Source organism: Macaca fascicularis, chromosome 3 (assembly GCF_037993035.2).
Source record: "Macaca fascicularis isolate 582-1 chromosome 3, T2T-MFA8v1.1".
NCBI classification, from domain to species: Eukaryota; Metazoa; Chordata; class Mammalia; order Primates; family Cercopithecidae; genus Macaca; species Macaca fascicularis.
This window is the reverse complement of record NC_088377.1, coordinates 14,822,922-14,848,105: the sequence shown is the minus strand read 5'-3', so window position 1 is coordinate 14,848,105 and position 25,184 is coordinate 14,822,922. Positions and strand designations below refer to the sequence as shown.

Sequence of the window (25,184 nt, the reverse complement as noted above, 5' to 3'; positions counted from 1 at the left end):
GGAGAGGTAAAAGTGTGACTAAGACATTATCCCTGTTCTTTGTGAGCTTGCAATATGGGACTGGGAATGTCCCACAAGTGATAGGATAGAAGACAGAAAGTAGGTGCCTAAAAGGGGTCCTTACTGAGCCTCACTCTTGATTGGGAATGAAGTATCATTCCCAGAAAGTCCCCAGCAGACTCATCCTATTTCTCATTGGCCAGCAAGGTGCCACATGCTCACTTCCAGACCAATCACTAACCAAACGGAAAGTGATTGCAAGATAGGCTTGGCCAATCATGACTCATTCTCTAGGGCACAGTGTTTTCATATGCTCACCCACTTACCTGCAAAGTCCATTTTTTAGTTTTTATTTTTGCAGGAAATTAAATGGAATTACTGCTGATGATTCAGCTAATGGTGTCTGCCACACCATGTCCCAAGCTTAGGTCTTCCTGACCCTCTTTCATCCATTGCGTACCACCCATAAAACATACTCTGCTCTTTGCAGTCACAGAAATTGCCTTTTTTGGAGGTGGGGAGTTGCTTTCTATGAGAAAGCCAAGTTAAGGCTGCTTTTGATAATGTCATAGTAAAGTACATTGTGTCAAGAATAGACTGATAAAGGGATGAGTGGGTTCTGCCTCAGCATGTGAGCAGTTCATTATGCTTGCCGAGTCAATTCATGCTTTGACCAAAAGCGTTTGCCAAAGCCCAGAGGCCAACATCAGCATTAACAGCCAGGCTACACAAAGAAACCACTGGTTATGCTTCAAGTGCTTGGATCAAGCACTGTGGACGCTTGCATTGATATAGAGCTGTTGAGTGACGGTCCCTTGTCTGGTCGGTTGTGTGTTAGGCTGTTCTGCCCGTGGTTGGTGTGTGCGCAGGCTGATATAATGGTAGCCACCATTTATTGTGTCTATACTATTTGTCCCCTTATGTACATTACTTCATTTAACACTCACAACAGTCCCGGGAAGCAGGTATTGCCTTCACTGACAGACACACGAGGAAGTTGACTCAGACAGAGAAAGTAGGTTCCTAATGTCACCAAGCTAGTACTGGGCAAAGCCAACAGCCAGGTTACCCCATGCCTGTCTGTGCAGTGTGGCAATCCCCCCTCCAGGTTACACTTAAGGGTGTATGTCCACTGCCTGAACCCTGAAGGCCAGGTGATGAGCCAAAGCCATCATGCCTAGCCAAAGAGCAGACATCCCTGATAACCCAAACATCCTGTAGTGTATCTGAGAATCCATCAAGGAAAACAGTCCCATTATACACACAGTGGGCAAAAATCCAGAAAATTAGCTTAAGGATGGGAGGTAATGCAGATCTCTAAAGCTATTCTGCTGCCATCCAGGAGAGCCTCACATGTAAGCTGGACGTGTCCGAGTCATTCTGTGGTCTCTTGGCTCCCTCCTAGTTTGGGGAAGGTTTTTCTTTTTCTTTTTTTTTTTTTTTTTTGAGACGGAGTCTCGCTCTGTCACCCAGGCTGGAGTGCAGTGGCCGGATCTCAGCTCACTGCAAGCTCCGCCTCCCGGGTTTACGCCATTCTCCTGCCTCAGCCTCCTGAGTAGCTGGGACTACAGGCGCCCACCACCTCGCCCGGCTAAGTTTTTGTATTTTTAGTAGAAACAGGGTTTCACTGTTTTAGCCAGGATGGTCTCGATCTCCTGACCTCGTGATCCGCCCGTCTCGGCCTCCCAAAGTGCTGGGATTACAGGCTTGAGCCACCGCGCCCGGCCAAGGTTTTTCTATATGATTCTGGGTTTTTCTTATTACAGTCTGCACATCAGATGCTAAATGGGCTTGGGAAGATAAAGGAGGGGCCCTCTGTTAGGTTAAGGAATAGAGAAAAGAAAGTGAGCACAGATGTAAGATGCTGAAGGCTGTTACATCCACCTTGGAGGATGGGGGACCAGCATTCTCTCTCGTCCTCTCCAGGATCCACATGACACACACACACACAAGAATTGCTGGACCCCTTTGGGCCACCCATGCCTGCCCTTTTGCAGATGTCCCCTTAACATCACCTGATGATGCCTTTCTTTTCCACCCTCCCTCCCCAAACAATTGACCCGCCCATCTTGCACCTTCACAATGGAACATCCATCGGCATGGGTCCTTACTTCACAGGCTGGTTCTATCTGCAGCATTCTCCACCACACCTTCACCTGAGCATGATCTCACCTTCCTTCAGAGGTCAGCTGAAGTACCACCACCTCCATGAAGTCCACCTGGGTCATCTGTATGCTTCTAGTAATTCCCAGGGGTGCCCTTTTTTTGCTTAATTTGTCTTGCATTAGAGCTTGCTGTGGGGCATCTCACTCTCAACCCAGTTATGAGTCCTTCAAGGGCAGGGACTTCAGCATCCCTCCCTAGTACCTAACAGGGTATCTTGCAAGCTACATAAGTTTATTTAATTGGATTAGAGTGGATAATTCAAAATTGATTGCTTGACGTGATCGAGCTTTAGCAATAGCCCTCATAAAGAAGCTAAATGTGTCCTGCTCACATTTTGAGAGTCTGCACTTTACTCTGGGCTTTTGACTGGATCTGTCCTGCAAATTTAGTCTCAGCTCAGAGAGGCTGAATGCATACTGAAATAACTCAGCAAAATGTCCCTGACCCTCTGACACGTGATGCTTCATCACTGAAGTATTCCTGGTCAAATCACGCTCTTATCCACGACCATTTCTCGTGTGCCTTCCCATTCTCCCCCTACACATACACCCCAAAGACACAGGAGAGTTTAAATCTTATTTTATAAAGAAAGCTTCAGAAAAGATTCTCTGTGGCAGAAGATATGAGTGGCTTGAGAACAATTCCTGTCTAGTTGGAATGGTAGTGATTGAAGTGCTTTTGCGCATGCAGTAGATTTGTGTGACATAAAATGTCTTCTGAGAATCCAGCGATACCTAGTGGGCCGCAGGGCCTAGAGTTGGCGTCTACGGCAATGAATCTCAGAGCTTTAGGATGGACTATAGTTTGGAATATAAGGACGTGCATGAATATGAGGACAATTTCCTTCTCGTCACATTTGCCTGGACACCAATGCAATTCTGAGATCCATTCATCCTTCATGTCTTTGCTTACTGGGAGCCTGGCCTGAGTTAGGAGCTGGGGTTTCCAAAGACCTAAGTTTCTCCCAGTCTAGGGGTGGTGGGTAGCAGAGCGCACAATAACAGCACCAAGGGCAGCTTGGGAAGGGGCTTAGCACCCGTCTTCACCCTTCCCCCAGCTTTCTTTGATATGAACCACCAACATTTTCTCCATCATAGTGAATCAGTGGCTTCAAGGCCTGCTTCCAATGAGATGTTGCCCCCAAGACTTTCCTTTATACAAATTCTGGGCCTGTCACTGGGCAACAGGAGTGAGAAAGTGACCAGACCTCCCGGGTGTCTGGTTGGAGTTCGTAGGCCCACAGGGCAAGGACTCTGGAGTATGGGAGATGCATCCAGTTGGGTTTAGAGGAAAGGCTTTGCTCTCCTAGTGACTAGGGCAGCTGGAAGACAGAGTGTCAGGAGGTAGGTTGGAGAGGGTGGTCATAGCCTTCCTTGAAAAGAAACAGGAAACTTGCCAAACTGATGGAGAGAACAAACCACCTGACAGAGCACAAACTGCATCTGGGGCTCGTGGTTAGGACATCCTGGAGCAGAGAGGAGCACAGGCAAAAGGGAAAATCCCCCAGCCCGTGCAGGTGCACAAGTTTACGACCAATGTCCTTAAGCTGAACCATGCTCATTTTAATGCTAAAACACACACCCCTGGGTAGAGATTTAAGGTACTAATGAGACATGGGATGTATGTGCTAGCGTGCACAGCAATAGTGCATGGGCATCCAGGAGACCTCCCACAGCATGCTTAACAACAGTGCCCATTCCCACCCCTTCATGAATAATCATGTAAGACTCCCATAAGGGGAGCTTCCCTGGTGTCAGTGGGCGCTGTCTCATTATCTCGAGCAGCCCACTCTGACCCAGCTATCAGAGTGTGCTTTTCACTTTGCAATAAACTACTCACTTTCACTTTTGACTCGCTCTCAAAATCTCTTAAGCAGCGAAGTCAAGAACCTGAACTGGCCCAATGACAACATCAAGAGAAAGGGTTGATTTCGTGGGGAGGCTGGGAACCGAGATGTAGCAGTCCAAGCCTGAGCATGAGGGGCTGTGTGCCAGGGAAAATGAATAGCAGGGCTTGGGCGAGAGGGCATCCTTTTGTGCCAGTTTTCAAAGGTAAAGGGATGAATGCAACAAGAAGAGCTAACTATCTTAAATATATATGCACCCAATACAGGAACACCCAGATTCATAAAACAAGTTCTTAGAGACATACAAAAAGACTTACTCTCCCACACAATAATAGTAGGAGACTTTACCACCCCACTGTCAATATTAAACAGATCAACGAGACAGAAAATTAACAAGGATATTCTGGACTTGAACTTAGCTGGGGACCAAGCTGACCTAATAGACATCTACAGAATTCTCCACCCCAAATCAACAGAATATACATTCTTCTCAGCGCCACATAGCACGTATTTAAAATCAACCACATAATTGGAAGTAAAACACTTCTCAGGAAATGCAAAAGAACGGAAATCATAACAGTCTCTCAGACCACAATGCAATCAAATTATAACTCAGGATTAAGAAACTCACTCAAAATTGCACAACTGCATGGAAATTAAACAACCTGCTCCTGAATGACTACTGGGTAAATAATGAAATTAGGGAAAAAACAAAGAAGTCCTTTGAAACCAATGAGAACAAAGAGACGACATATTAGAATCTCTGGAACACAGTGTTAAGAGGGAAATTCATAGCGCTAAATGCCCACGTGAGAAAGTGGGAAAGATCCAGAATTGACACCCTAACATCACAATTAAAAGAACTAGAGCCGGGCGCGGTGGCTCACGCCTGTAATCCCAGCACTTTGGGAGGCCGAGACGGGCGGATCACGAGGTCAGGAGATCGAGACCATCCTGGCTAACACGGTGAAACCCCGTCTCTACTAAAAAATACAAAAAACTAGCCGGGCGAGGTGGCGGGCGCCTATAGTCCCAGCTACTCAGGAGGCTGAGGCAGGAGAATGGTGTGAACCCGGGAGGCGGAGCTTGCAGTGAGCTGAGATCCGGCCACCGCACTCCAGCCTGGGTGACAGAGCGAGACTCCGTCTCAAAAAAAAAAAAAAAAAAAAAAAGAACTAGAGAAGCAAGAGCGAACAAATTCAAAAGCTAGCAGAAGACAAGAAATAACTAAGATCAGAGAAGAACTGAAGGAGGTAGAGACACGAAAAACGCTTAAAAAAAAATCAATGAATCCAGGAGCTGTTTTTTGAAAAGATGAGCAAAATAGATGGACCACTAGTTAGACTAATAAAGAAGAAAAGAGAGAAGAATCAAATAGACACAATAAAAAATGATAAAGGGGATATCACCGCTGATCCCATAGAAATACAAACTAACATCAGAGAATACTATAAACACCTCTACGCAAATAAACTAGAAAATCTAGAAGAAATGGATAAATTCCTGACACATACACCCTCCCAAGACTAAACCAGGAAGAAGTCAAATCCCCTCAAATGAAACTGAGGGAGTAATTAATAGCCTACCAACCGAAAAAAGCCCAGGACCAGACAGATTCACAGCCAAATTCTGCCAGAGGTACAAAGAGGAGCTGGTACCATTCCTTCTGGAACTATTCCAAACAACCCGAAAAAGAGGGAATCCTCCCTAACTCATTTTATGAGGCCAGCATCATCCTGATATCAAAACCTGGCAGAGACACCACAAACAAAGAAAATTTCAGGCCAATATCCCCGATGAACATCGATGCCACAATCATCAATAAAATACTGGCAAACTGAATCCAGTAGCACATCAAAAAGCTTATCTACCACGATCAAGTCGGCTTTACCCCTGGGTTCCAAGGCTGGTTCAACGTATGCAAATCAATAAACGTAATCCACCACATAAACGGAACCAATGACAGAAACCACATGATTATCTCGAGAGATGCAGAAAAGCCTTCTATAAAATTCAACATCCCTTCATGCCAAATATTCTCAATAAGAAGTATTGATGGAAGCCGGGCGCGGTGGCTCAAGCCTGTAATCCCAGCACTTTGGGAGGCTGAGACGGGCAGATCACGAGGTCAGGAGATCGAGACCATCCTGGCTAACACAGTGAAACCCCGTCTCTACTAAAAATACAAAAAACTAGCCGGGCGAGGTGGCGGGCGCCTGTAGTCCCAGCTACTCGGGAGGCTGAGGCAGGAGAATGGCGTAGACCCGAGAGGCAGAGCTTGCAGTGAGCTGAGATCCGGCCACTGCACTCCAGCCCCAGCAGCAGAGCGAGACTCTGTCTCAAAAAAAAAAAAAAAGAAAAAAAAAAGAAAAAAAAAAGAAGTATTGATGGAACATATCTCAATAAAAGCTATTTATGACAAACCCATAGCCAGTATCATACTGAATGGGCATCTGTGCTTCTTTTATTGATGTTTTGCTCCTCCACTCAACCCAACTGAAACACCGACTCTATGGGAGCAGAGCCCTCTCTGCTTCGTACATTACGTGGCTGTATTCTCAGCTCCCAGAGCAGAGCTGGCTGCTAGGAGTGCTGGGTGAGTGTTTATTTATTGAATGAGAGAAAGAATGAAGGAGTAACGAATGGTTTAATTCGTCCTCTGCGATCTCCCAAACAACAACGAGCCACAGCTGAGACACTGGGACAGGCAGGAAAAGCGTTGGGAAGTCTGGGATCCCAGGAACATGGGCTTCGAGGGTAAAAAGGCTGATCCCTTGGTGACAGTGGCCAAGAGACCTGCAAGAGGACCAAGGCAGGCAGCAGGGGGTGGGTGGGGCGACTGTTTGAGGGCTGCCCGGGGAAACCCTTTCACACCGGCTTACACTAGACTGGCAGCTCCCCCAGCCCTTGGCACCCGGCTAGGCAGAGTTGGTACTGAAGCCCATTCCAGCCAGCAGATGGTATTCCCTAGCCCACCTGCAAGCTGGCCTCCTGGTGGCTTCGAGAAAATTAGAGTGGTCTCGCTGAGGGGGTCTCCCCTGACTTACACTCTGTGGATTGGCCTGGCTTCTATGTCCTGCCAGGGCAGAGGGAGAGGTTTGACTTGAAGGGCTTTGTTCAAGACAATCAATGACCTCTTTAGGTGGGGCCGTGTCTCCAGCGGGGAAGCGCAGTGTGTGTGTGTGAGTGAAATGCGTGTGAACATGAGAGTGTGCACATATGTGACAGTGTGTGTGTTTGAGCATGTATGCGCATGTGAAAGTGTGTGTGAGCATGACAGTGCACGTGTTTGTGTGTCCATGAATGTGTGTTTGTGTGTCCATGAATGTGTCTACATATGTGTGAAAATGTGCAAGAGTATAAGTGTAAGTTCTGAGCATGTTGAGTGAATTCACACGTGAGTGTACTTGTGTAAGCATATACAGGTGTGAGCATGCACATAAGTGTGTGAGCATACACGTGTGTGTACACATGAACATACACGTGTGTGAGCATACATATGTAAGTATACACAAATGTGCTGACTGTACACGTGAGTACATATGAGTGTGTGAGCATGGACACATGTGAGTGTAAGCATAGAAATATGAGTGTGTGACATGTGAGCATGTTAGTGTACATGTATGTGAGGGTACACATGCGAGTGTGTGAGCACACATGTGTGTACACATGTGTATAGGTGTACACGTGTGTGATGTACACATGTGTGAGCATACATGTGTGAGAGTAAATGAGTGTGTGAGCATACATGTGGGTGAGCATACAAGTGTGTTAGTGTATGCATGTGTGTACACGTGTGTGAACATGCACATGTATGAGTGTACAGGTATGTGAGAGCACACACAAGTGTGTGTGAACATACACATCTGAGTGTGTGTACATCAGTGTGAACATGTGAATGTACACGTGTGTACATGTGCACACATGAGTGTGTGTACATGTGTGTGTATGCATATGTGTCAGTGCACATGTGTGTAACTGTATGTGTGTGAATGTACACATGTGAGTGTGTGAGCATGTACACATAAGTGTGTGCACGTGGAGCAGTGCAGTGGAGCAGGCAGGGGCCTGGATCCCCTCCCCTTGACAGACTTGTCTTGATTTCATTCCTTGCAGGACTCTCCGGAGGGTGGAGGCCCTTGTCACTGGGCACCTTGAAAGGACATCCTGCCATTGTTCACAGGACTCAACTACAGACGGCCCTTCCAGATCTTGAAAGAAGTACCCCCTGGCCTGGCCCAGGAGCCTGCCAGGCCCCGCACAGGATGGTGGGTGGACACAGACAGCCCAAGGCTTCCCTTCCACGCGGTGGGGAGCCGAGGAGTGAGAAAGCCGGAACTCCGCTGTGCAGGGGAGCTGACAGATGCACCCTGGGCGGACGCCGGCCAACTTAATGGGGTCACTCCAAGGCCAGAGACTCTCCCCATCTTTCATGGTGTGACCTGGACCCCCACACACGTGGCGTCAATCAAAACATTGCTCTAGCCCAGGGTGTTACCCCCTTCCTGGCCCCTGAGCTTTGTGTGCTTGGGCCGCCTGCCCCGCCCCCGCTCCGTGACGTGTGAGACACGAAGACATGAACTTGCTTGATACCTGCTCCCCCTGATGCGCAGCTGGAGCACGCAGCCTCCCCACGTGTCCAGAGACTGCGGACAGCCATCCCCACGGCCACATTGACCCTTGCCCTGATGCAGGCAGCACCATCAACCTTCTCTCCATGGCCACCAGTCTCCCCGAGGAAGGACACTTGAGAAGCATGTGTGCACACATATGTTTAGTTTGGACGAAACCTGCTGCTGAAACCCAAAGCACCACATAATTCAAGGCGTTTATTTGTGGGGCCCAAGGATAGACAGAACGGCTGTGGAGTGCCTTGGCTCAGGTTTCCAGTAAAAAAAAAAAAAAAAAAAAGGCTGGGAACTTGTTCACATAAAGGGGAATATTTATAGATGCTGAGGGAACCTCTTATTTTTCTGATTTAGAATTTCCTGACATGATTTGGTGTATGTGGGAAAATTCCCACTTTAAAACCACAGAAATCTGGTAGTCATAAAGCCATGTGCAGAAGATCGGAGCTCTACACCCAGGCATCTCATGCTTAAACTACGGAAAATTAAAGACACAGAGAAAATCCTGAAGCAAGCCAGATGGGGAGGGAAGCACCTTACCTATAGAGGAACAAAGATAAAAATTACATCAGACGTCTTTTCAGAAACCATATAAGCAAGAAGAGAGTTATTTAAAGAGTTGAAAGAAGACAGAAAAAAAAAAAAATCACCAACTTAGGCATCTGTACCCAGTAAAATTATCCTTCAAAAGTGAAGGAGGAAGAAAGACTTTCCCAGACAAAGACTGAGAAAATTTGTTTCAAGTAGACTTGCCTTGCAAGAATTGTACCTCTTAAGAGAGAATGAAAATGATACACGTCAGAAATTCAGCACTGCATACATAAAGAACAACTTCAGAAGGAGATACCTGGTGGTTTGAATGAAAACACTTCTTTCCGAAGACACTGGTCTTCAGTGAAGTCCAGAACTTCTTGAGCAAGAAACTGTAGCACGGAAGCAAAGAATTTGAGATAAGGAACAAATGCTGAAACCCTTGAACACACAAATGAAAGCTACTGTGAATGATAAAATGAGCCCGTTGGAATCTTTGGCTGAACCACGCTGAAGACCACCCATCTGGGAGTCAGAAGTTAATCTGAAGAGTCACGTTGATGATTTGATTTAAATGTGTCCTTTGAAAGGCCTGAAGGAAAAGAACAAGAACTATACATAAAATAGTGCGAGGAAAATAAAAATGAATGAAGAGCTTGCAGGACAAATAAAAAGGTCCCAAACTGAAGCATTTGGGCAGTGTGAAAATTCACAGCTTGAAAATGAGATATAGAAGCCTTAGCTGAAGCTTCAAATACTGCCTAAATTACATCCAGAACATGTAATGCAATGGCAGAGAAAATGACTGAGGAGGAAATACGCTGCTTGGAAATTAAGAAGAAACTTCCCAGCGTGTGTAGAAATGTGAATTACACACATCAGATTCACAACCTCTACAAGAAGATGGCCCAAGACATGGACAAAGAATGAGAAAGAACCACTTTCTTCTATCAAAAGGAGATTCCCTTCCTTGAGGAAACAGTACAAGAAAATTGGACGGCAGTTCTGTTGACTGAGAGAAAACTCAACTTGCTAAGAAAAAAAAAAAAAAAGATCGCAGCAGTAAAGTCCTGGCTAATGTCAAGTTCAAGTCTCACCTTTCCCAAGTGGCCTTTTTGTTCCTGCTATTCCAAGCACAACCCACAGAGGCCCAGAACTACTAGGGGTCCTCTGAACCATCAGGTTCTCCAGGAAGGAGGAGGACGGTGCTATGAGGCTCAGGGATCTGGGTCACCTGCAGATTCCACTCAGCTCTCACAGCAGGGGTCCCTGAACACTCACAACCACAGCAGGACATCCGCCTGTGCTGTCTCTTTAAAGTGATTTTGATGTATCTCTTTTTAGTTCAGCTGCTCTTATTCAATGGATGCTACCATTGCTCTTATTCAAGTAGACATAGCATTATAATTTTAAGACAGGCTTTTGTTTGTTTGTTTGTTTTTGTTTGTTTGTTATTTTTGACGGAGTTTCGCTCCTGTTGCTCAGGCTGGAGTGCAGTGGCATGATCTCGGCTCACGGCAACCTCTGCCTTCCGGGTTCAAGTGATTCTCCTGCCTCAGCCTCCCGAGTAGCTGGGATTACAGGCATGAGCCACCATGCCCGGCTAATTTTTTGTATTTTTAGTAGAGACAGGGTTTCTCCATGTTGGTCAGGCTGGTCTTGAACTCCTGACCTCACGTGATCCACCCTCCTCTGCACCCCAAAGTGCTGGGATTACAGGCGCGAGCCACTACACCCGGCCTTTAAGATAGTATTTTTCAAATAAAGGTTTACTTTATATAACACTTACCAATACATTATTTTTCATGTTGTTGAACTCTCTACAATTAGGCCATAGAAATCTTGTTTTGTTTTTGAGACAGTCTCTCTCTGTTGCCTAGGTTGGAGGGCAGGGGCACAATCTCGGCTCACTGCAGCCTCCACTTTCTGGGTTCCAGAGATTCTCAAGCCCAACCTCCTGAGTAACTGGGACTACAGGTGTGCACCACTATGCCCGGATTATTTTTGTATTTTTAGTAGAGATGGGGATTTGCCATGTTGCCCAGGCTGGTATCAAACTCCTGACCTCAAGCAATCCACCCATGTTGGCCTCCCAAAGTGCTGGGATTACAGGCATGAGCCACCATGCCCAGCAAAATACTGTATTTTAATTTAAATGGAAGGTCCACTATTACTTAAACTACCAGTGAATAAAGATGTTTAGAACAACAAAGACCATTTCCATATGCTGGCAACCGCTATTAGACATTTGTTCAAGTAATTTCATATTTACCAGAATACATTTTGATGGGTTTTAAAAAGTTGAGCGGAAAAACCCCTTAACAATTCCCCACTCAAACATCATAATGTTGTTATTAGATTAGCCCTCAATTCATAGATTGATTTAGGGGAGTCGATATTTTGCAACCACTTTTTTGCTTATTTTGTAATTTTTAAAGACTTTGTTGTTTTGTTTAAGATGCTGTTTGTTGTTTAAACATTTCTAAATTTTATACAGTCAAAAGTTTTCCCTTGCATGCAGGGCTTAAAACCTAGATGACGGGTTGATGGGTGCAGCAAACCACCATGGCACATGTATACCTGTGTAACAAACCTGCACGTTCTGCACATGTATCCCAGAACTTAAAGTAAAATTTAAAAAAAAAAAGTTTTCTCTTAATGTCATGCGCACCTGTACACACACACACACACAGACAGACACACACAGACTCACACACCCCACAATGCAGATATGAGATATTTTCAATTGTTAGGTCAGTACTTGAGGAAAATGTAAAAATAAAAAGAGCCACTATTTTAAAAACATTTTTAAAGTAAATAAATAAGTGAAGAAAGAAAAAATTGAGTGCATGCCAAATTTGTATATACAGAAAAGAGATCCAAATCATAAACACACAAAAGGAGGGTTGCTAATGTATCAAACAGGATTCAAACAAGAAGCAGTTCATCCCAAACCATGCAGATGAAGAGACGTTGATGAAAGCGGTTTCCTGAGCCATGGGTGGGGATAAGGAACTGACAGGGGATGGTGAGGCTCTCAGACGCCAGCCAGCCATAGGGGGATGACTGCCCTCCCCCACCTAGGCCCCAAGGAAGGAGGGAAGAAGTGGTGTCGTCTGAGCCCAGCGAGCAGCTTTTAAGGGATGGGTAAAACTGGTCCCCACCCTCTCTGCTCGTCTTCCTGTTGACTGCTGGTGCACAGGCAGCCACCAGCCACAGGGCCTGAGCAGTGCAGGCCAGAGGAATTGGCCTCCTAGGCACAGAGCAGGCCCACAAAGGCTGCAAAGCACATTTAGAGAATGACCAGTTCACTTGACTCTATTCGACTGAAAGAGCGCATGTTATTGCATTCATTCATTCCCATGTGTATATCTAATAAATACCTATTGCACTTCTGCCGTATCTTACCATGGTTCCAGGTGCTTGGGATGCAGCAAAGGAAAATCAACCTGAGGAAGCCTGTGGACCACCAGAGCTTACATTCCAGTGAGGGGCAAGATCAGGTAACAAAAAGGAAGCAGAAGGTGGTGATGGTGGAAAAGGAGGAGGAAGAGGAGGAGATGACAAGATCACAAGACTGGCTTTGGCGCTGTAGCAGGGCTGGCTCCCTCTTACCTCTGCAGGGACCTTTGGCTGTGGTCTCCGCAGGGCCTGGCCCACGACAGAACTTTGCTGGGAAGCAGCTTCAAAGCCCAGCATGTAGCCAGGTGGCTCTGATAACAAGGCTTCTTTCCTCAACAGAGGCTTCTCTTTTTCCTGCCATCACTGGAGTCCCAGCCTGATGCAGAGAGGCTGAGTTCCTGCTGTGTTTATGCTGGCTGGCAGCAAAGGTCAGAATGGAAGCATCATGCCTTCTTCACCATAGGAAGTCTTCTGTCTTTCTTGCTGTATGTGATCACTCCCCTGTCTTGCAAGTGCCTCACTGTGCTGAACTACTCAGCCTCCTTATTGCCTGATTCAGCATAGCACAAGGGTTTCGAGTGTGAATTCTGATACTACACATACTAGCTGTGTGCCCTTGACCAAGTTTCTTACCCTCTCTGTGCCTCAGTTTCTTATCTGTAAAATAGGAATGCTAATATGTGGTACATGTCGTCTACGTTTGTTGTGGGGTCATGTGATCACACAGGTAAAGTGCTTACAACAGTGCCTGGCTCACAGCAGAATCTAGGTACGTTTGCTAACAGCAGTTTTCCTCTTGACCACATGGAGCTCTGGGGTAAAGAGACATGCCTAGAGCCAGGCATGGTGGCTCAGGCCTGTAATCCCAGCACTTTGGGAGGCTGAGGCAGGAGAATCACTTGAGGTCAAGAGTTCAAGACCAGCCTGGCCAACATGGTGAAACCGCATCTCTACTAAAAATACAACATTTATCCAGGCATGGTGGTACATGGCTATAATCCCAGCTACTCAAGAGGCTGAGGCAGGCGAATTGCTTGAACCTGGGAGGCAGAGGTTGCATTGATCTGAGATCGTGCCACAGCAGTCCAGCCTGGGCAACAGTGTGAGACCCCATCTCAAAAAAAAAAAAAAATTGTAAGCCATGCCTAGAAATCAAAGGGGTGAGGCAGATGCATGGTGATCCAGCCTAGCTGATGGGCATGCAGGAGGCGCAGCCAGGCTGGCACAGGCTGGCCAAGCAGAGTGCAATGACAGGCAGAAGGTAGATGGGACACTCAGGGGGCTCAGCAGGTCTCCAGGAGGTAATGACAGCTACTGGGAAACTGGTGTGGACTGGAGACTGGGATCCAGGTTCCCAGGCTACCATTATTCTCGGAACCACTGGACCCCCTTGACTAGCCCTTCCTCTGGTGCTCAAGAGTGGGGAAGGGCTGAGCTGCAGGTTCAAAGCTCCTCCTCTGGGGCTGAGCTGAGCTGGGTGTCATGCCGGTCACCTGTAGAGGCAGGTACCACCAGCTCAGGTGGGATTGTCAATAAAGCCAATTCTCTAATGACCTTCGCAGATGGGCCCAGGAGGAGTGAGACTGAAACATCCCAGATTGGGCAGTCACTTGGCCATACCAGGAAACCGGCTGATCCTATCTTCTAGGCTCTTGGATATTCCTTTTCCATTGTCCTCACGTGCCTGAAGCTACCATGCTGCCTGTCAGCTGGCCAGAGGCCTCTGGTTGATCATCCATATGAGCCTGAATTCTCCCTCCTGGGCTTATTTAAAAATAGTACTTTCCCCTGCTCCTTCCACTCACGAGGCCCTATTCCTGGATTCTTATCAGCTGGGCCTTGGATAAAGATAAACTGATGGATTCGTACTTTACCGAGCGGCTGACAGCCCTCAGGAACACGTGCTGGGAGGGTAGCACACTCCAGCTCCGCTGGGACAGAAGTGGCTGTGCTTGGGATCTTTCCAGATCTCGCCTTATGTATCCTTCATCTGTCTGTTTGTTTATATATTTTAAAGTATCCTTGGTAATACACTGGTAAAGGTAAGTGTTTCCCTGAGTTCTGTAAGCAGTTCTAGCAAATTAATCAAACCCAAGGAGGGGGTCATGGAACTCCAATTTATAGCCGGTGGATCAAAAAGCATGGGCAAAATAACCCGGGGCTTGTGATTGCCCCAGAAGCAGAGGGCGGCCTTGTGGGACTGAGCCCTCACCCTGTGGGATCTGATGCTAGCTCCAGGTAGATGGCATCGGAACTGAACTGGAGGACACCCAGCTGGTGTCTGCTGCAGAATGGATTGCTTCCTTGGTGTGTGGGGAAAAACCCACACACATTTGATTGAAGAAGTCTTCTGGCCGGGCGCGGTGGCTCAAGCCTGTAATCCCAGCACTTTGGGAGGCCGAGACGGGCGGATCACGAGGTCAGGAGATCGAGACCATCCTGGCTAACACGGTGAAACCCCGTCTCTATAAAAAAATACAAAAAACTAGCCGGGCGCGGTGGCGGGCGTCTGTAGTCCCAGCTACTCGGGAGGCTGAGGCAGGAGAATGGCGGGAACCCGGGAGGCGGAGCTTGCAGTGAGCTGAGATCGGGCCACTGCACTCCAGCCTGGGTGGCAGATCGAGACTCCGTCTCAAAAAAAAAAAAAAAAAAAAAAAAAAAAAGAAGTATTCTGTGTTGGTTGTTGTGGTGTGAGAGAAGAGGAAAACCAGACTGAGTTTTCCCCCTCAATGTCTAACCTCAGTTCCCCCTCAGTTAGGCATAGTGACCCAACACACATTTCTATAAACAAGTAGATACAGAGGCACAGTGACCCAACGCACACATTTCAATAAATAGGTAGATGTTGGGAATAGTGAAGCAACATACACATTTCTTACGCACCTTATACACATATTTATCATGTCCCAGCCTGCTTGGGCTGCTACAACAAAATACCCAGATGGCTGGAGTGGCTTATTGATATGGTTTGGCTCTGTGTCCCCACCCAAATCTCATCTTGAATTGTAATCCCCATCTGTCAAGGGAGGGACCGGGTGGGAGGTGATTGGATCATGGGGACAGTTTCTCCCATGCTGTTCTTGATCTGGTGGGTGAGTTCCCACAAGATCTGATGGTTTTGTAAGTGTTTGGCAGTTCCTCCTTTGCTCTCTTTTCCTGCTGCCTTGTGAAGAAGGTACTTGCTTCTCCTTCACCTTCCACTATGATTGTAAGTTTCCTGAGGCCTCCCCAGCTGTGCAGAACTATGAGTTAATTAAACCTCCTTTCTTTATAAATTACCCAGTCTCAGGTATTCTTTATAGCAGTGTGAAAACGGACTAATACATTTACAAATAACAGATTTATTTCTCACGGTTTTGGAGACTGAAAAGTCCAAGATCAAGGTACCAGCAGATTCTGTGTCTGGTGAGGGCCTGCTGCCTTGCTCATAGATGGTGCTTTCTAGTTGTGTCCTCACATGGTGGAAGGGGAAAACTCTGTTCTCTTTAGTCCTTTATAAGGACAGTAATCCCATTGATGAGGGCCCCACCCTCATGACCTAGTTACCTCCCAAAGGTTATACTTGTTAATTCTATCACACTGGGGATTAGGCTTAGGCATTACCATCTGAATTTTGGGGTCAACAAACATTCAGAACAAAGCATATCATAATTGTACAATTCAATGAATCGCCATAAAATCAATACACTCATGTAACCACAACCCAGGTGAAAAAACGGAATCTTATCATTATCTTCAGCCTTCCTCCCCACCTCCACTCTGTGATCTCTACCCCTTCCTTCTCCCATGACTTCTAACACCACAGATTAGTGTCTGAACATAACGTATTTGTCTTGTTTTGAGTCTGGCATCCTTCCCCCTATGTCACGTTTTGGCTTAAAGCAGTGATTCATTCATTCACTTAAGTATTCCATATATGAATATATCACAATTTGTTTATTCATTCACTTGCTAATGGATATTTGGGTTGTTTCATCTTTGAGCTTTCACTTATAATGCAGCTATGAACATTCTTGCTCATGTCTTTCGGTAAACCTATATACAGGTGTGATTTTAGTAGATGCTACCAGTTTTCCAAAGGGGTATACAGTTTTTCCCTTCTAGTAGCATATGAGAGTTCCAGTTGCTCCATATCCTTCAATAAATGATATTGTCAGTCTTTTTAAATGTAGCTTTTCTGATGCGTAAGGATGGTTTTTCTTATGGTTTTAATTTGCATTTGTCTGCTGAATAGTGTGGCTCAACACCTTCTTGTTTGTCATTATGTTTATTAGGTAGCCTCTTTTATGAAGTGCCTGATCCATTTTCTTACCCATCATTTTCCTTTGGATTGTCTTTTTGCTTTTGTTTAATTAGAAGGGTTCTTTATATAAGTCCTTCCTTACGTCTTATCCCACGCTGTGGCTTTCCATTCTCTTTTGTTGAGACAGGGTCTCACTATGTTTCCCAGGCTGGTTTTGAACTCCTGAGCTCAAGCAATCCTCCCACCTCAGCCTCTTTTCCACTCTCTTAATAGTGTTTATTGATGAATATAACTTTTTGTGAAATCCAGTAAATCAGTATTTTCCACTGTGGTTATTGTTTTAAGTGTCTCGTTTAAGAAAATTTTGCTTATTCCTAGCTCAGGAAGACATTTCCCTGTTGTATTTCTAGGATTGTTATTGCTTTGGTGTTCACATTTAGGTCTACAATTGACATGGAATTGATTTCTGTGTATGATGCGAGGTAGCTGGCAAGAGAAATATTTTTCCTTAGGAATAACCAGTTGACTTGGAATCATTTGTGGAAAATCTCCCATTTCTCCTCTGTTCTGAGGTGTGGATTTTTTTTTTTTTTTAAGATGAATTTTCTCTCTTGTTGCCCAGGCTTGAGTGCAATGGCACAGTCTCGGCTCACTGCAACCTCCACCTTGTGGGTTCAAGCAGTTCTGCCTCGGCCTCCCGAGTAGCTGGGATTATAGGTGCCTGCCACCATGCCTAGCTAATTTTTGTATTTTTAGTAGAGATGCGGTTTCACCATGTTGACTGGGCTGGTCTCGAACTCCTGACCTCAGGTGATCTGCCCGCCTTGTCCTCCCAAAGTGTTGGGATTACAGGCTTGAGCCACCGCACCTGGCCAGATCTTTTTTTATAAATCAAAAACAAGTGTTTATATATATGTGATTCTGTTCCTGGATGTTCCATCATTCGATTTGTCTCTGTGCCAGTAACGTGCTACCTTAATTACTGTAGGTTAATAATAAGTCTTGATTGACAGTAGGGCAAGTCCCCAGGGTAAGTCTTCATTCTTGTTCTTCAAGGTTGTCTTGACTATTCTTAAACTTTTGAACTTCTGTGCACATTTTAGAATCAGCTTATCAATTTTCACAAATATCTACCTAGATTTTGATTTTGGGTTGCATTTAATCTACACCTTAATTGAATTAATTCATTTGGGGAGAATGGATATCTTTACACTATTGAGTCTTCCAGTCTACAACATAACATATACCTTCATTGATTTAGACCTTCTTAATAATATTTTATGTTTTTCTATGTGGAGGTCTTATATATCTTTCGTTATATTTATTCCCATGTGTTTAATATATTTGATCCTATCATCAATGGTATAGTTTAAAATATTTATTTTCTAATTATTTATTACTAGTGTATAAGTACTATTGATTATTGATTTTTAAAAATAAGGGTCTGCTATTCAGTAAAATCTAAATTTACTTCCCAAAATATTCTGGGCATCTGGATTTGTTTCCTAGGCTGCTGCAACAAAGTATCACAAACTTGGTGGCTTAAAACAACACGAATTTATTCTCTCACAGTTGCAGAGGCCAGAAGCCCCCAAACCAGGTGTTGGCAGAGCCACACTCCCTCTGAGGGCTCTGGGGGAACATCCTTCCTTGCCTCTTCCAGCTTCTGGTCACTCCAGGAGTTCCTTGGCTTGTGGCAGCCTCACTCCTATCTCTTCCTCTGTTTTCACATGGCTGCTTCTATGTACCTGTGTCTCAAACCTCCCTCTCCTTTCTCTTATAAGGATACTCATCAGTGGGTTTAGGCCCATCCTCCATCCAGGCTGATCTCATTTTGAGATCCACAACTTGCTTCCCTCAGCGAAGATACGATTTCCAAAGAAGGCCACATTCACAGGCACTGGGGGTTAGGACTTGGACGTATCTTTTTGAGAGATACAATTCAACACACAATAGCATCCAAGCAAATATATATGTTTGCTCCATTCTTCACCCACGTGGTCACTGTTCCATACCTTGCCTTTATTCACTTAGCAGTGCGCCTCCAAGATTGTTCTGTGGCACCCCTTCGAGAGGTCTGCATTCTCTCAGAGGCCGCACAGCATAGCATGGGGGTGGGGGGGTGGGGGGTGGAATACCACATTTTAGGGGACCCATCCTCTATTGCTGGATATTTGGGAGAGAGCAGAGCCTTAGAGCTCATCCAGCCATATTCAGGCCAGTGGCCTTTCCTGGACAGGTGCTTCAGTGTCTGTCCCCAGGCTCCTCCTCTGTAAAGCGGATGGTTGGGGAGATGATCACAGCCTACTTTCCGGCTGCCAGGCATTCGGGTCTACTCCTCCCAAATGATTCTTCCTGTGTGTTTTAAATGGGGGTCGAGGGGATGGGAGAAGGTGGCCCTGACCTCCTCTGCTCCCTGACAGGGTCACAGATTGATGGTGGTTTGTGTGTGTGGGAGGGAAGTGTGGGAAGAGGCAGAGCGTCTTGATTCATTTGATGAAAGCCAGAGAAGAGGGCCGAGGAAGCTTTCTGAACGAGGTCCAGATGGCTGAACACTCAGGTACCAACCACCGTGTCCAAACCAAGGGCTTGGGGTGTTGGATGGAGCAAGCATCCAGATGTCTGCTGCCTGCAGCATTGCCTCCTCTGACAAGCAAAGCAGGACTGTTTGCAGCCTTCAGAAGGTCTGGCTTGCTTTTCAACTTCTTGCCTTTGCTTTTATAATCCTCTCAGCGACCTCCATGACTTACTAAGGTTTCTGAAATAAAAACCAGATGCATGATGTCTTAGGCCTATGAAAGCTTTTCTAAAACTCCTTCTGAGCTGCTGAAGTCTCAGGCTGCTAGTGACTCGGAAGTGCTCAAACACTCTGCTGCAAAAAGCAAGTGTCATAATATTATTCTCCAGCCTGGGTTAATTATAGTGATTTTTCTCTATTCAAGGCAGCTAGAAAATCCTCTGTGGCATGCAAGGATCTAGGTTGCTGGGATCTGGGTGGATCTTGCATTTACTGTCGGAATTCCCACTAGCGTTGGTTTTCTCAGCCTCCAGGGAGAGGCCACTGTCGTTCTGCCTTTAGGTTACCTCAGGCTAGGTTTGTACAGACGCCTATCCATCTCACTGTAAGCCACTCTGACCTCACACACTGGCAGAGCTAGCAAATTCCAGAGCTTTAATAGGGGACTCATAAGCATAGGATGCAGCAACATCTGTCCAGAGTGTCTTCCCCAGCTGGTCCTTCTCACCTGGAAATGGTTCCTTTTTATTTGTAAGAGCCAAGTTTTCAGACACCTAAACCATCAGCCAAGGCCTGGGGGGTACACATGGCAGAGAGTCTGGGGTCAGGAGACTGACTTACCGTCTAGCCTGGGCTCAGCATGGAAGTTCTTGGTCTTAGGCTCCACCAATAGAGACATTGACTTTCTGAGCCTCAGTTTACCCACATAATTATTCAACCACATGCTGAGGCTCCACAGGGGAATCAGGAACAGCCCAAGCTCTCAAAAGCCTTGCAGTTTAGGACGGGAGACAAACACTCACGCAAGGGTTCAAAGGCATTTTAGGTGCTTCGACAGAAATACATAGGGGTGACCATGAAAACACAGTGGGGGAAAACTCAGTTCTCCGTGTCTGGGGAGACACACAAGACATGGGTACAATGATGTTGAAAGGTGAGGGCGGGCATGGTGGCTCACACCTGTAATCCCGGCTACTTGGGAGTTTGAGGCAGAAGAATCGCTTGAACCTGGGAAGTGGAGGTTGCAGTGAGCTGAGATCACTCCACTTCACTACAGCCTGGATGACAAGAGTGAGACTCCATCTCAAAAAAAAAAAAGAAAGAAAGAAAGAAAGAAAGGTAAGAGGGCATTTACCCAGTGACAGGATGCGGAGGGCATTCCTGGAAGGGACTGATGAGCAAAAACACAGAACTGTGAAGAGCCTGGCAGGCCTGGGAGACTGCAGGAGGCTTAGCACGGCTGGAGCAAGGGGCACAACAGGCAATGTGGGGAGGGAGGCAGAGCCGGGGAGGGGGCTTGGACTCCACTCTTAGGGCAGAGGCTGTCACCCAGGGATGATTTCGCTGTGCTTGAAGAAGTCTTTGACTATCGCTCCCAGGGAGCTGGGGATGCTACTGGCATCTAATAGGTGAAGGTCAGGTCAGGGATTCTGCTAAGAATTCTAAACGCACAGAACAGCCCCTACAACAAAGAATCATTCAGCCCCATATATCAATAGTGCCGAGGTTGAGACCTTTACTGTATTAGTCTGTTTCATGCTGCTATTAAAGACATACCTGAGACTGGGTAATTTATAAAGAAAAGAGACTTAATGGACTCACAGTTCCACATGGCTGGGGAGGCCTCACGATCATGGCAGAAGATGAAGGAACAGCAAAGGGACTTCTCACATGGCGGTGGGCAAGAAAGCTTGTGCAGGGGAGCTCTCATTTATAAAACCATCAGATCTTGTGAAACTTATTCACTGCTTCGATAACAGTATGGGGGAAACCGCCCCCATGATTCAATTATCTTCACCTGGTTCTGCCCTTGACACATGGGGATTATTAAAATTTAGGGTGGGATTTGGGTGGGGACACAGCCAAACCATATCACTTCCTCTCAGGGTAATGGGGACTGCTGGGGGGTTTGAAGCTGGGGAGAGGCGCTCCCAGCTTTTTTCTTAGGAAGATGACTGTAGCAGCACCACGGCGCGTGATCAGAGGGGAAAACCCCAGCAGAAGGAAGATCATTTCAAGCAGGAGTTGTTATGCCTTAAAGTAGGAGTTGCCCAACTGCAACCTGTGGTCCAAATCTGGCCTGTCATCTGTTTCCGTAGGTCTACAAACTAAGAATGCATTTTACATATTTTAGTGGGTTGAACAAAATCAAAAGAAGAAGAATGTGTCATGTTATGTAAAAATTATATAAAATTCAACTTTCACTATTCATACATAGTTTTATTGGAACTCAGCCACTCTTATTTATTTACACATTATTTAGAGCTGTTTTGCACTAAAATGATGGAACTGAGTAGCTGCAACAGAGACCATATGGCCTGTAAAGCCTAAAATATTTACTATTTGGCCCTTTATAGAGAAAGTTGGTCAGCTCCTAACTTAAACCAAGGCAACAGTGGTGAAGATGACAGAAAGATACAGGCCCAGGAGTGACGTAAGAGGAGTAGCATTAATGGACGTGGCCATTGATTGATTATGGGGTGAAGAAAGGAGATCATTTTCTAGCTTGGGAGCTTTGGTAAGAGAGGAAAAAAGAGCAAGGGTTTAGGGTTTAAAGACAGGTTGGCCACGCCTGTAGTCCCAGCAATCTGGGAGGCTGAGGCAGGTAGATTGCTTGAGCCCAGGAGTTCTAGACCTGCCTGGGCAACATGGAGAGACCCAGTCTTTACAAAAAAATACAAAAATTATCTGGGTATGGTGGCATGTGCTTGTAGTCCCAGCTACTCAGGATGCTGAGGCAGGAAGATCACTTGAGCCCAGGAGGTTGAGGCTGCAGTGAGTTGTGATCATGCCATTGTCCTTCTGCCCAGGTGGCAGAGCAAGATCCTGTCTCAAAAAATACAATAAAGACTTAGGTTTTGGACATGTTGGGTTTGAAGTAACTGTGAGATGACTAGGCCAACCTATAAAAGGAAAACCAAAGCTAGTGGGAAGACAATAAATGCAAGATGCACCCAGATCCCAGCAACCTGGATCCTTGCATACCATAGAGGATTTTCTAGCTGCCTTGAATAGAGAAAAATCACTATAATTAACCCAGGGTAGAGAATAATATTATGACACTTGCTTTTTGCAGCAGAGTTTTTGAGCACCTCTGAGTCACCAGCAGCCTGGGACTTCAGTGGCTCAGAAGGAGTTTTAGAAAAGTATTCACAGGCCTAACCCACACACAGGACTGGGGTGTAGGAAAGACATACAGATTGGAAATGACTATTAACAAATCTTCAGCCTGTGGGGTTGAGATGAAGCCAGGACAGCAGGTGACATGGCCTAAGACAATGGGTTGTCCTTGTGTAGGTAACAGCACCCTGGAGGAATCTTTTGAAAGCTTTGGCTTTCTCCTCAGAACAATAACACACTCAAAAATCTTCATATGGTTTCTGGTTCTCAAATCATGGGTTTAATGAAGTCCTGGACTCAAGATTAAGAACTTTTGGCCTAGAATGAATTTATAAGTCAAAGGAAGGCCAAGCACAGGCAGATGGGCACACCCACATGCAAGGTGTGGGCAGAGGGACAGAGCCCATGTAGGAGACAGACAGGGGCTGGATGGAAAGAGAGGAAGAGAACAGAGGTGTTCTAAAAACCAAGCAAAAAAAAGCATGTGCCAAGAATGGATGGAAGGATCAATGGTGTTCTAGCTGCAGGGAAGTTAAGCCACATGGGCTGATGAGAATCTACTGGGGATTTAAGGGTGGTGGTCATGGGTAAGCTTTGCCTGAACCTCTCTGGGGAAGGGGGAGGTGGAGACAGGGTAGGCTAACAACTGAGTGGGAAGTAAGGTGGAAGAAACATGAGTGCAGGTTCTTCTTTCAGGGGTTTGGGTATGAGGAAAGAGGAAAACTCCAGTAGGAGTAGTGGAAGACATGCAAAGAACTTAGGGATGGACAGTTAGAGTGTACAGCTCATATTGTCTTAATCCCAGAAAGACTTGAGTTGTATAATACTTTGTCAATTACCAGCTGTATTAGTCTGTTTCCAAACTGCTGATAAAGACATACCTGAGACTGGGCAATTTATAAAAGAAGAGGTTTAATTGGACTCACAGTTCCACGTGGCTGCAGAGGCCTCACAATCATGGCAGAAGGCAAGGAGGAGCAAGTCACATCTTACATGGATGGCGGCAGGCAAAAAGAGAGAGAGCTTGTGCATGGCAACTCCCAGTTTTTAAAAGGTCACATCTCATAAGGCTCATTCACTATTATGAGAGCAGTGCAGGAAAGACCCACCCCCATAATTAAATCATCTCCCACCAGGTTCGTCCCATGACACTTGGGAATTGTGGGAGTTACAATTCAAGATGCGATTTGGGTGGGGACACAGCCAAACCTTATCACCAGCAGACAGGGAGAGGCAGAAAAGACAGAAGAGAGCAGAGAGAACCGAGGAACACAATTTTGGTCCTAAGAGAGATGATGCAGATGGGTGCTGTGGTGGGCGGAGTGGGGAGGTCAAGAGGTTTCACTGCTGTCCCTGAACCCCAATTCCCACATTCCCCTTTCCCTATCGGGCAACACCCCACCTGCCCTCTATAGCCAGAGTGACTTCAGCTGAATGTCTGTGGGTTACTCTGGTCATTCCTGCCAATTTGGGATAGACACCGATCTGGCTGGAAATGGTTTTTGAACTTGCATCCAAAATACATAGACTAATTTGAATCTCACCAGAGAAGTCTGGCTCTGAAGCAATATTTGAACTCAAATTTATTGCTGCTATTAGCTCTTTCTAAGGGAATCATAAGTAGATGTTGATATTTTAATGACAGTTATGTCACTGACTGGCATATATAAAAGTAGTCTTTTTAAGATGTTTCAACAGATCAGTCATGCACCCTGTCAAATGAGAGGTGCAAATTAGCAGTAAAATATATAACAAACTGTCCTTTTATAGGTATTGCCGAATTTGAGAAATCCAGTAGAGGGAATATAAATTACTGTGACTGATACATTGGTAGTCCATCAGTCTGCATATCCAGAGAATCTGCTAACATATTCCTGTAAATGCTGAGTGTGGGAGAATGCTCTTCTGGTGATTCCCAGTGAATTGCACCTCCCAGTACTCACTGCCTTTAAATTTGGCCTTGCCTGGGTCTGCTTTAATGAGTCAAGTATGTGGCAAAAGTGTTCCTGGGCCAATTCTAGATCTACATCTTTTTTTTTTTTTTTTGCTTTTTCATTTTTAGAGTCAACATCTTGCTGTGTTGTTCAGGCTGGAGTGCAGTGGCACGATGAGAGCTCACTGCAGCCTCCCCAGCCTGGGCTCAAGTGATCCTCCCACCTCAGCCCGTTGAGTAATTGGGACTGTAGGCTCATGTCACCCCACCCAGCTAACTTTTGTATTTTTTGTAGAGACGGGATTTCACCATGTTGCCCAGGCTGGTCTTAAACTCCTAGGCTCAAGTGATCCTCCCCTGACAGCCTTCCAAAGTGCAGGGATTATAAATGTGAGCCACTGTGCCCAGCCCAACGTCTTTCAAAGGCCCAACAGCATCTGCTTTTGTCCTCTGGGGGAAGCCAGCTGCCACGTAAGAAGTCCAGCTACCCTGAGATGTCATGCCAGGAGGAAAGCCCACACTCACCATGTGAAGAGGCCACAGCGGGAGAATCAAGGAACTACCCACTTCCCACTGGA

At 46.0% G+C, this 25,184-nt stretch overlaps 1 long non-coding RNA gene across 1 annotated transcript in view; it reads right to left on the bottom strand.

Moving 5' to 3' along the window:
* Positions 1-25,184, bottom strand: part of LOC141409808 (uncharacterized) — a 53,530-nt gene that overhangs the window by 9,241 nt on the left and 19,105 nt on the right. The window lies entirely within an intron of this gene.